This window comes from Tupaia chinensis, unplaced genomic scaffold, assembly GCF_000334495.1.
Source record: "Tupaia chinensis unplaced genomic scaffold, TupChi_1.0 Scaffold000074_1, whole genome shotgun sequence".
Classification (NCBI taxonomy): domain Eukaryota; kingdom Metazoa; phylum Chordata; class Mammalia; order Scandentia; family Tupaiidae; genus Tupaia; species Tupaia belangeri.
Genome location: NW_006159534.1, coordinates 6795456 through 6807821, shown reverse-complemented (window position 1 = coordinate 6807821; position 12366 = coordinate 6795456). Strand labels below are relative to the sequence as shown.

The 12366-nt window shown below is 42.1% G+C and overlaps 1 protein-coding gene and 1 pseudogene across 3 annotated transcripts in view; one reads left to right on the top strand and one right to left on the bottom strand.

Annotated features, from left to right (window-relative positions):
* Positions 1-12366, top strand: part of DNM3 (dynamin 3) — a 662543-nt gene that overhangs the window by 39349 nt on the left and 610828 nt on the right. The gene's annotated exons all lie outside the window — the stretch shown is intronic.
* On the bottom strand, positions 3803-5795 carry LOC102485818 (cytochrome c oxidase subunit 5A, mitochondrial-like; annotated as a pseudogene).

Here is a 12366-nt window from a genome sequence, read left to right as displayed (position 1 = left end):
ACGCCCCCCCCCCCCCCCCAAAAAAAAAAGTCAGTCTGGTTAGTGCGGTCAATAGGTGGTGCTATGGTGCTGGAAGTCACATGGCCGCCAGTTTGAATCCCTGGCTGGTCAGCCTGGAACATGCAAGGCACAAGTGCATGTGCCCAGGATGTTGAGGAATTGGAAGACTTGGGGAAAGGGGATAATGGCGTGAATGAGACTCTGTCAAGGATGTCCCTTCTCCCCCTGCTCTTTTGGGTGTGTGCACATATTATCATGAATTCAAATAAAAGTTGGTGAAGGCTAGTTAAAAAAAAAAAATGATACATGGAATGAGTAAGAAGAACAAAGAGTAGATATTAAAGATAAGATGTCTGGTAACTCTCCAAAATGAGAATTACTAACAGTTTGCAGAAACTTTAATGAAAAAAAGTTTTAACATAAATTGAAAAAAATAAAAAAGAATGTGAGAACTTTTCTCCCTTTAGTTCACAATCCCTTGGGATATCCCGAGACCTTATTTCCTAGTCCAAAGGCAATTAATAAAATCCTTTACACACATTGAATAATCAGAAAACATTTATTAGAATTTCTTTAATTTTTTAAAACAGATTTCTGAATCTGTTGAGCAATTGACTTTTTTACTTCTTGAATAGAATTGTAGGACTCTGCTAATGAAATATGCTTGTAACTGGAGCTGACTTCTCACAGATAGCAGAGAATTAGCATTCTAGCCCCTGTAGTTTAAGATCTGCAGAACTTCCTATTTCTGCCTCGACTTGTGTTAGGTGACAGAGATAAAAAGCAAGTTGTAATCTATTCCGTTGCTTTTCTGCATAGGTGTGAACCTAGACGGTTTCATTTATCACTAGTGAGAGCCATGACTTTATTTTCTTTCATATTATTATTATTATTATTATTATTAGTTTTTCCTATAGAACATGTGTACTTGCCAAAGAGAGAGACAGTGAGAAATCACCTCCCTGGGGGGATGGCCATGCCACAATCCCTTCTCCTTCAGTCTCCTCTCGGGATTTTGGGCACACCTGTGTATGCACCCAGCATGATTTTCAAACCACCAGGTCTAGAAATTTTGCCAAAAAGTGTGTGCTCTGGCTAGAGCAGAGTGAAAGCAAAGGAAAGTAAGAAAGCACCCCCAGTAATGTGTGGTCACGCTGAAATTCTTTCTCCTTTTGGGATCTTAGGCATGCAAGTGCATGTGCCTGGAGTGTTTCTCAAGCCCCTGGGTCTAGGACTTGAACTGCACATTTGGCCATGTGGAATCCAGTTGTCTTAAGCACCATGCCACAGGTTGGTCCTATATTATATTTCTTATATGGAAAGATACCTCATTAGTATGCCTAAGGAATAAAAAGACCATGTTAATTTCTAGAGGTACTTGATTACTGTTGACACCTTAGTCAAACAAATTTTTATATACCTCAGTGTCTCTGATCTTTAAAGTCAAGTTTTTTTTTTTTTTTTTTCCCATAATCAAGAAAACAGATATGTGAAAAAAACAGAAATACACATTAAGGGAAATTATCCAGCTAGTCAAATCCTCTGTCATGGGAAATTATTACGTTACTCCAGCCTTTATAGACATTTCCTAAAATCTTGACATAGAGCCCCCTGTCATTTCTGCCAGTGTGTCCAGTTGTGAGATAAGTTAGACGGATTTTATGCCGGAGCACTTACTCTAACAGCACATCCTCCTAGTTCAATCTGCTGCTCCCAAGTCAAAACTGATATTCGTTGGGCTTATATACTAGTTTGAATCCTCTGTGTTTTTCTACCCGTTCTCAGTCCAGCTAATATATGTACAGAATTGCCACATGAAAGGCACTGCTTGCTTCTTCCAACCCTTCTCCTTTGAACAACTCAAAGTTGTCGAGGACATCGTGATGTATTTTTCTGTTTTTCTATGCAGAAACGCTCTTGACTTTCTCAACAACCCAGTGGACTGTTCTTCCTTTGTTTCGGTTTTCAAATACCAAACCACCATGAGTTTGAGTGGAAAGTGACTTAGTGGAATAGCCATGTTGCCATGTTTGTTTGTTTGTTTTTTTGGCCATAGGGTGAATGCCCTGGCTGGAGAGAGACAGAGAGGGAAAGTGAGAAATCGCTCCCCGAAGAATGGCCACAGCAATCCCTCTCCTCTGTCCTCCAGCACCTTAACCACCACACCACCTGCTGGCCCCAGAGTAGCCTTTTTTTTTTTTTTTTAAATCTAAGGCTCCTTTCAGTGCTCAGAGAAAAGAACTGAGAATCAGATGATTTACTTTTATCAGGGCTATCTGCTGAATACTTAGATTAATTCAGATTACTTTGAATATCTAAAAGCATGGAAGTGTTTAGACAGTTGAGTATTTCCAAGTAAATTGTCTTAATATAGTATCACTTAGGAGTTAGTTGAAGATAATGGAAATCACTCTGCTATTTAAGGAAAGTAGAACAATAAAAATATTTACCGTAAGTAATTAGGCATTTACTAATCTAATCACTGGATGGATTGGAGGATTAGACTTCAAGCTGGGCCTCCAAGAATGGCTCCCAGGCCAGGCCCTGTGTCACAATGGTTAAGTGCCATGGAAAAAAAGTTGGATCCCACATGTCTGACTAGGGTTCAAGTTACAGCTCAGCAGCTTGAATAACCATGCTGGGAGTGCACCTGTGTCCAGGATCCTGATGGGATGGAGAATTGGAGGAAAAAGGATTACAGTATTTCCAGGCCCTATTGAGGGTTCTGTCTCTCTCTCTCTCATGTACATGCACTCTGGTATTAAAAAAAAAAAGTCTCCAGAAAGAAACCACTGAGTAATTGGTACTATTACATTTAGAGAACTGAGGACTCAGAAAGTCTGTGTGCCAGCTTCCTGTTTCAAAATTACTCCACCTTAACCATACTTGGGCATCATGAAGTAACTGTCATCTTCTGGAATATTCTCCCTTAGCTGTGTCTCAGGGATCAGACCACTGACAGCACTGTTAGCTATGGGGCTGTCTGTTGACTCTAGACCTGCATGAGCAAAAGTACATCTGAGTGCCACTTCTCCCGGTCTTGATTTGACCTTGAGTCCAGGTCTATGGAGGCCCTTTCACTGGAAATCAAAGCTGCATTGGATATGATAGATGCAAGGGATCTAGAAAATGAAGTTTTTAGTGTTCTAGTCTCTACAATATAGGAAGGCAAATAGGAACAGAAGTTGAGCCAGCTAGTCTGCCATATCTTCCATGTATTCTCTTACGGTATTCACTGTAATGGCTAGAATATAAACTTAGAATTTGGCTGATGAGGGCCAGCAGGTGCATAATGGTTGGGGCACTAGACTCCCCCTATATGGCGGACTGTGGTTTGAGTCTTTTTTTTTTCCTATTCAAACTCATTTTACTTTTTTTTTTTTGGAGTAGTTTTTGCTATAGGGCACCTGCAGTAGCCAGGAAGACAGAGAGAGACACAGTGAAAAATCACCCCTCTGGGGGGATGGGCATGCTGAAATTCCTTCTCCTCCATTCTCCTCTCGGGATCTTGGACACACACACACACACACACACACACACACACACACGTGCCTGGCGTGAGTTTAAGCCACCGGGTCAGGTACTCCAACTACAGTCGACTACATGGGAGTTCAGCGACATAGCCATTACACAACTGCTCATCCCTTTATTCCTTTTATTAAAGTCCAAGTTGCCATTTCATGGTCTCAATGAAAGAAAACTTGTTCAAATAAGGTAATACGTTATCATCATTATTTCCAGGGGATTGTTTACAATCAAGTAGAAACAGCAATAAATCCTCCAGAGGCCCATCCATGGGCTTTTATGCTTTGTCAAGATCCAGTTCCTCAGGAGTGGAGATGCCCAAGTCATTTCAAGTTGGCCTAAGTTCCTGGATGACATAGGTGTAGATTTCCTTATGTGGTCCTGCTTTGTTCTTAACAACCTCTAGGATGCGAACCACACTTGCAAAATCATTTAACCGGCTGCAAGTCCGCAAGGCGGCAGCATCAATGATTTTGGGTTCTGGAACCAGATGGTAGTCAACCAGCGTGTTCATCCCTTTACACAATTCGCAGACATCTAGGTCTGGCTTGTTGAACTATGTTACCCAGCGAGCATCAAATTCCTCATCTATTTCATGTGACCCATGAGAGTAGCAGTGACCTGCCCGGATAGCCGCGGGTCGGGGGGTCAAGGCGCAGGGCAGGAGGTTCGGAGGGCGGGCCTGGGCGGCTGCCGCCAGGGCACAACTGCAGAGAGCCGCACCTCGCAGGATGGCGATGGTGGCCCCCGGGTTAAGTGTGGTGAGTCCTGAACCTGGTGCCTTAAAATACACTGGCTGGGACCAGCAGATGGCTTAAGGGTTACATTGCTGGACTCCCACATAGTTGACTGCGGTCTGAGTCCCGGACTAGGCAGCTTAAAACTCACGCTGGGCGTGTGTGTGTGAGCGCGCCCAAGACTCCAGAGGAGACTTGAGAAGGGTTTGAGGTGTGACCATGGGGGTTGCGGGTAATTTCTCGCTTTCTGTCTCTGTCTCTCCTGCAAGTGCATGTGCCCTATAGCAAAAATCTCTCTAAAAACAAAACAAAAACCCTCACACTGGGTGTGTGTGGCACATGCCCAAAATTCCAAGAGGAGAAAGGAGGAGAGAGAATTGTGGTGTGGTCATTTCCCTTTGGGGTGTGTGTGTGATTTCTCACTTTCTTTCTTTCTGTGCAGGAAATAAAAATCTAAAACAAAAACTTGACTGATTAAGTGAAGGAAGTGATTTTCAGATACAGACCCTACATATTACATTTAGGACTTGAAGTAAGTTTTGAAAATAGTATTTTGTTTGTATTATCTAAGTCCCCAGAAGATGTCTAGTGATAGTATTTACATAGTTGGGGTGCTGTCTGGGTACACTAGTTCTGGTATCTGTGTGTCTTTATGGTTTGAATCGCGTATGTCCTCTTTTGGAACTTGATTGTCTTTTAAAGTCAAACTTTCCCCATGGGTGATTATGCTGTTATATTTACTCGAAATTATTTTTTGGCACAGTGAGCATCAAGTAGATCAAATGGAGCATAAGCAGCACTACTGTGTAAACAAGGACTTTAGACAGTCTGCAAAGGTTAAGTAGCATCCCCTCGAATGTTCTGCTATTGAAAGTGAATTGTTCTTTTTCATGGTCCCTACTCTCAAGTCCCCTAGCCTAGCTCCATGATAGACAGAATAAACTAGGATAAAGTGAAACTTTTGAAATGCACATGCTTGTTAAATGTCCTGATTCCTCAGACCATCATTGAATATCTTACTTATAGATGAGAAAAAGGATTCATTTACCTCATTGCTGCAATCGTAATTACTGTGGAAGTTTAATATCTGGTATCGGGGGCCTTCCCAGATTTCCTTTGCTAAAGGTGCATGCCCTCTTTCCTGGCCCCTCTGTTCTGTTGACTGTACCTTAATGTCCTCATAGGGGTTATCAGGCAATTATAGGGATTATCATGCTCTTACTTATCTGTCAACATGTTTTTACCTTGTGAGCATGTTTGCTAAGTTCAGGGGCTTTGTCATGTTCGCTGTCTTCAGGACTGACAGCAGCGTCTGGCATGCAGTGAGTGCTCAGCGTTTGGATAAAGGGATGAATGAGCGGATGCAGATGCTGCGTTGGAAGAGTGATCAGAAGATTCAGTTTGTAATTCAGAAGATTAGTTGACTGTCAGCACAGCTTCAATATATTCTGGGAAGCTGGAGGTCACACCTCCACGTACTGACAACCCCTGGAAATGCACAGCTGAGGGTGGGGCCTGGCACCTGGTATACATTTACGATAAATATTAGTTGAACAGATGAACTAACCATGACTCTGGCCAGCTCACATTTCAGATCTTTAGCTTCTTTATTTCAAGATGAAGGGGGAGGACCAGATAATGTTTAAGGCCCCTTTCAGATTAGATCCGTTCAGTTTGGTTAGGTTAGTTGTGTTTGTTTTTTCTTTATAATTCCCTGAAAGAGTTTTCTATGGGTTTTTCTGTTGAGCAAGATAAGCATTCCATTATTCCATTCATCTATAAAATGAATTAATTAAGGACCTAAAATTTGCCTTTATACAGGAGAGTTGACATTAACAATATGTTCTTAATGACTGTGTGGTAGTCATGTATCCTAAACGAGACAGTATTTTTTCCTCTGTAAACACAGTGTATTAGACATTTTTATGTGAGTTCATCTTACACTTCTGGAAGGTTTCTTATCTAGAAATCACCAATCAGAGGAAAAAACTGATTTGCTGGGCCATGTGCTTCATTGTCCTTCAGACAAGGTCCCCGTTGTTTCTGGCCTACTCCAGCTGCAGTGCAGTAGTTGGAGATCGTCGCCTCACGGTGGCAGAGACCCACCAGTGGGCATTTGTCCAGTTGCTGCTGTGAGCGGCTCCGTGATAGTGGAAAAGATCCTTCTTCTTAGAACACATACGCGAGAAAATAATTAGTGATGTTAGTATTGGTTTATTTATGAAGTTGGTAATATTAGAAGGCAGTAGAAATGGCCTAAATGTCAAACATTTGGTACAAGTCAAAGACTACTATGCAGCCTGTACGTCTGATGGTGAGAAGGGGTATTTATTGCCCAGGAATAACAGTATACTATTTTTTTTTAAAAAAAGAATTATTTATTTTTAATTTAATTCCATTTGTTATTTTTAAATTTGACCAGAGAGAGACAGAAAGGCAATGGGATAAAATAAGCTACTAGGTCCGGGACTCAAACCGTGGTCAGCCATGTGGGAATCTAGTGCCCTTAACCACCATGCCACCTGCCGGCCCCATGACAGTATACTGTTAAGTGAACAAAACAAATTACAAAACAATATGTAGAGACTGGCTTTTTGGTTTTTGTTGTTGTTGTTGAGAGATTTTTGCTATAGGCCCTGTGTGCTCCCTGGAAAGACAGAGAGTGACAGAGACACCGAAAGGAAGAAGTCACCCCTCCCCCGCCCAGGGGGGATGGCCATGCCAGAGTCCCTTCTCCTTCATTCTTCTCTTAGGATTTTGGGTGCACATGCACATGCACCCGGCGTGAATTTCAAGTCATTGGGTCTGGGGGCTTGAACCATGGCCAACCACATGAGAGTTAAGGTGCCTTGATCCTACATGGACCACTGGGTACTTCAATTCCTTGACCAGCAGCTTGAAAAATGTACCAGGTGTGTGTGTGTGTGTGTGCATACCCAAAATCCCAAACGGAGAGAGTAGAAGGGACTGTGGTGATGGTATCTCCCCAGAGGTAATTTCTGACTCTCTCTCTCTCTCTCACTGTCCAGTGGGAGCATATACCATACCCTATAGTAAAACTTAAAAAAAAAAAAAAAAGTGTTCAACAATGTATAAAAAATATGCCTGGAGAAATTTGAGATAAAGCATCAACACTGATTACTCCAGGGGGTAGAACTAGCATTTATTTTTTGTTTTATTTATATTTAAAAAATTTTAGTACTTGGGAACCAGCAGTTAGCGTAATGGCTATGTCGCTGGACTCCCACGTAGTCGACCGCGGTTCGTGTCCCGGACCCGGTGGCTTAAAACTCACGCCGGGCGCGTGTGCGTGTGTGCCCAAGATCCTGAGAGGAGAATGGAGGAGAAGGGATTGCGGCGTGACCATCCCCCCTGGGGGGTGATTTCTCGCTTTCTGTCTCTATGTCTCTCTCTGTCTGTCTGGCGAGCGCACGCGCCCTACAGTGAAAATCTCTCCAAAAAAAAAAAAAATTTTAGTACTTGTATTAAAACAAAATGATTACCAAAAATTAATTCTGTAAGTTTTATTAACCAGGAATTCTACCCAACATGTACAGGTAGAATAAATAATAAAGGAAAAAAGCTATGTCTCTTTTTATTTCTCTGATAAATTTGAGTAGGTTTGAATTATTTTGTAGATAATTTATTAAGAAGTGTTTTTTGGAACCAGCAGTTGGCATAATGGCTATGTCGCTGGACTCCCCTGTAGTCAATCACAGTTCAAGTCCCAGACCTGGTAGCTTAAACTTTTGCCGAGCGTGTATGCGTGTGTGCTCAAGATCCCGAGAGGAGAATGGAGAAGGGATTGTGGGGTGGCTATTCCCCCTGAGGGGTGATTTCTTACCTTCTGTCTCTCTGTCTTTCTGGCAAGCACACTTGCCCTATAGCAAAAACCTCTAAAAAAAAAAACAAAAAGTGTTGTTTGGTTGTGAAATAAAGTTTGTTAGTATTGGGTCAGCAAGGTGCCATGGTGGTTAAGGTAGCTGGATCTCACATGGACAACTGTGTGGTTTGAGTCCAGACCCGGTGACTTGAAAAACACTCTGGGTACATGTATGTGCATGACCAAAAGCCTGAGAAGAGACTAGAGAAGGGATTGTGGCATGGCCATCGTCCCTAGGGGGCGTTTTCTCATTTTTTTTTTTTCTTCTGTCTGTCTCTGGGAAGCACACATGCCCTATGGTAAATTAAAACCAAAGAAGCAATAACAACAACAAAAAAACCTGTTTGTACCACTTAAAACTCAGGGCAAGTTAGAAATTATTTACTTTATTGAGGGCAATTGTGATACCATCCTGGGACTTTTCCTAGTAATTGTGTAATAATAAATCTACACTTATATCACATTGGTCTATTTACTTTTTCAATTAATTCCATTTAAAACACTTACTTGGCCCATGGAGATAGCAAATCAAATGCAAATTAACATTCATAGAGTGAATGTTATTTCATAGAATGGATGAAATTAGTCCTCAATGATGTGACCTTTTCGGAAGATAGTTTTAATTCTTTAATTTTGTGATCATGATGTTGAATAACTCTAATATAGACTATAAAAATATTGCCTTGCAACCAGCAGTTGGTGTGATGGCTATGTTGCTGTATTCCCATGTAGTTAACCACGGTTTGAGTCCCGGACCTTGTGGCTTAAACTCACGCCAGGCATGTGTGCGTGAGTGCCCAAAATCCCAAGAGGAGAATGGAGGAGAAGGGATTGCAGCGTGGCTATCTACCCTGGGGGGGGGGGAGTGATTTCTCATTTTCTGTCTCTGTCTCTGTCTTTATAGGTGAGCTGACGTGCCCTATAGCAAAAATTTCTAATACATATATATCTCCTCTTCTTTTTTTTTAAAGAGAGATTTTTGCTATAGGGTGTACACACTCACTAGAAAGACAGAGAGTGACAGAGAGATAGAAAGCAAGAAATCATCCCCCTCAACCATGTTGGGATGGCCACGTCGTAATCCCTTCTCCTTTATTCTCCTCTTGGGATCTTGGCACACACACACACACGTGCTGGGCATGTTTCAAGCCACTGGCAGGACTTGACCTGTGGTCAACTATGTGGGTTCCAGTGATGTTACCATTATGCCATCTGTTGGTCCCAATATTGCCTCTTCTTTCAGGAGCTTAAAATGTAAGGAAGTGGAAAGTGTGATACTATTGAATATTTAATATTGAAAGGTCTTTGGGGTCAAGTCTTGGACCTGGTAGCTTCCTTTCTCACTTTCTCTGTCTCTGTCTCTCTTGCTCTGTCCCTCTTTGGTCAAATTAAAATAAGTAAATAAAGTGATACAACAGAACCCACACAAGAAGGTCTTGGGTTCGAGTCTCAGGACTTCCCAGTGCATGCTGGGTAAGCACTTAGGCCCATGATCTGGACCAGCTGAGATTGTGAGTTGATCCTGTTCAGAATGCTTGTCTCCCTCTCTCTCTCTCTAGTATAAGAAATAAAATATGAAAGTTCTATTCATTTTTTTCTTCTCACATTAGATCTAAGCAGAGGGCCTGTGCAGTGTGGGTATCAGTCATCCTGTAGAAACTTTATAGGACTGAGGACTTCTTGGATGAAATAATAGACTCCAGGATGAAATAATAGACTCCGAGCAAAGGGTCAGGCCATGTCACAAGCAGCACCATAGAGCCAGGGTCTAAGAGCTGGAGAGTCAGAATGAGGGTGGTAGATAAAATACTATTATGGACGTTCCTCTTAAATGGCGGGCTTTTCTGTACAGTACAGATATGCAGAAGCTGGCTTCCGGTGCCTGTCTCTGAAGTGCTGCTAAGCACCTTTGACCTCTAGAGGATACTGAGTGAGAGAGATCCTCCTTTTGATGCCCTGTTAGCAGAGGCATGGGATTAATGAAAGAATTTGTGTGTCTCTTATCTTAGTTTCCTCAGCCAGAGGGTTTTGTTGGCATGAAAATGTTGCATAACATTTTAGGAATTAAATCTTTTTCTTTTTTTAGAGAGATTTTTTGCTATAGGATGTGTGTGCTTGTCAGAGAGGCAGAGTAGGAGAAATCACCATGCCCCAGTTAGGCGTGGGGGGGTGACCATGCCGCAATTCCTTCTCTTCCATTCTCTCGGGGTCTTGGGCATGCATGCACACATGCCCAGCATGAGGTTTAAGTCACCTGGTCTGGGACTCGAACCATAGACAACTATGTGGGAGTCCAGTGATATAATCATTATGCCATCTACTGGTCCCAGGAATCAAATCTAGTAAGAATTTCCTTTAGAGGCTGGCAGGTGGCATGGTGGATAAGGACACTGGACTCCCACATGGCTGACCACAGTTCAAATGTTGGACCTGGCAGCTTCCTTTCTCACTTTCTCTGTCTCTCTCTCTCTTGCTCTGTCCCTCTTTGGTCAAATTAAAATAAGAAATAAACTTTCTCTGTCTCTGTCTCTCTTGCTCTGTCCCTCTTTGGTCAAATTAAAATAAGTAAATAAAGTGATACAACAGAACCCACACAAGAAGGTCTTGGGTTCGAGTCTCAGGACTTCCCAGTGCATGCTGGGTAAGCACTTAGGCCCATGATCTGGACCAGCTGAGATTGTGAGTTGATCCTGTTCAGAATGCTTGTCTCCCTCTCTCTCTCTCTAGTATAAGAAATAAAATATGAAAGTTCTATTCATTTTTTTCTTCTCACATTAGATCTAAGCAGAGGGCCTGTGCAGTGTGGGTATCAGTCATCCTGTAGAAACTTTATAGGACTGAGGACTTCTTGGATGAAATAATAGACTCCAGGATGAAATAATAGACTCCGAGCAAAGGGTCAGGCCATGTCACAAGCAGCACCATAGAGCCAGGGTCTAAGAGCTGGAGAGTCAGAATGAGGGTGGTAGATAAAATACTATTATGGACGTTCCTCTTAAATGGCGGGCTTTTCTGTACAGTACAGATATGCAGAAGCTGGCTTCCGGTGCCTGTCTCTGAAGTGCTGCTAAGCACCTTTGACCTCTAGAGGATACTGAGTGAGAGAGATCCTCCTTTTGATGCCCTGTTAGCAGAGGCATGGGATTAATGAAAGAATTTGTGTGTCTCTTATCTTAGTTTCCTCAGCCAGAGGGTTTTGTTGGCATGAAAATGTTGCATAACATTTTAGGAATTAAATCTTTTTCTTTTTTTAGAGAGATTTTTTGCTATAGGATGTGTGTGCTTGTCAGAGAGGCAGAGTAGGAGAAATCACCATGCCCCAGTTAGGCGTGGGGGGGTGACCATGCCGCAATTCCTTCTCTTCCATTCTCTCGGGGTCTTGGGCATGCATGCACACATGCCCAGCATGAGGTTTAAGTCACCAGGGCGGGGAGGAGAACCATAGACAACTACGTGGGAGTCCAGTGATATAATCATTATGCCATCTACTGGTCCCAGGAATCAAATCTAGTAAGAATTTCCTTTAGAGGCTGGCAGGTGGCATGGTGGATAAGGACACTGGACTCCCACATGGCTGACCACAGTTCAAATGTTGGACCTGGCAGCTTCCTTTCTCACTTTCTCTGTCTCTCTCTCTCTTGCTCTGTCCCTCTTTGGTCAAATTAAAATAAGAAATAAAGTAATTCTTTAAAGAAAAAAAAGGATTTCTTTTAAAACAGTAATTTTACAATTACCAAAGAAACTTCTCTTTAATGTATTTTTTTTTAAAGAGATTTTTTGCGATAGGGCATGTGTGCTTGCCAGAGAAAGAGTGAAAGACAGACAGAGAGACAGAAAGTGAGAAATCACTCCCCAGGGCAGATGGCCATGCCATAACCCCTTGTCCTCTATTCTCCTCCTCTCCAAGATTTTCGGCATGCATACACATGTGCCAGCATGAGTTTTAAGCTGCTGAGTCCAGGACTCAAACTGATTGGCCATGTGGGAGTACAGAGATATACCCACTTTACCATCTGCTTCTCTCTAATATATATATATATATATATTGATCTAGAATTATTGGTTTTAACTTTATTTAGAAAGAATTTCAAACTTATAGAAGAGTTGCAAGAATAATATACACACACGTATTACATATACATATTTATATAGACATGCATACACACGTATGCGTGCATATGTATATATATCTCCTGTTAATGCTTTGTCGTATTTGCTTTA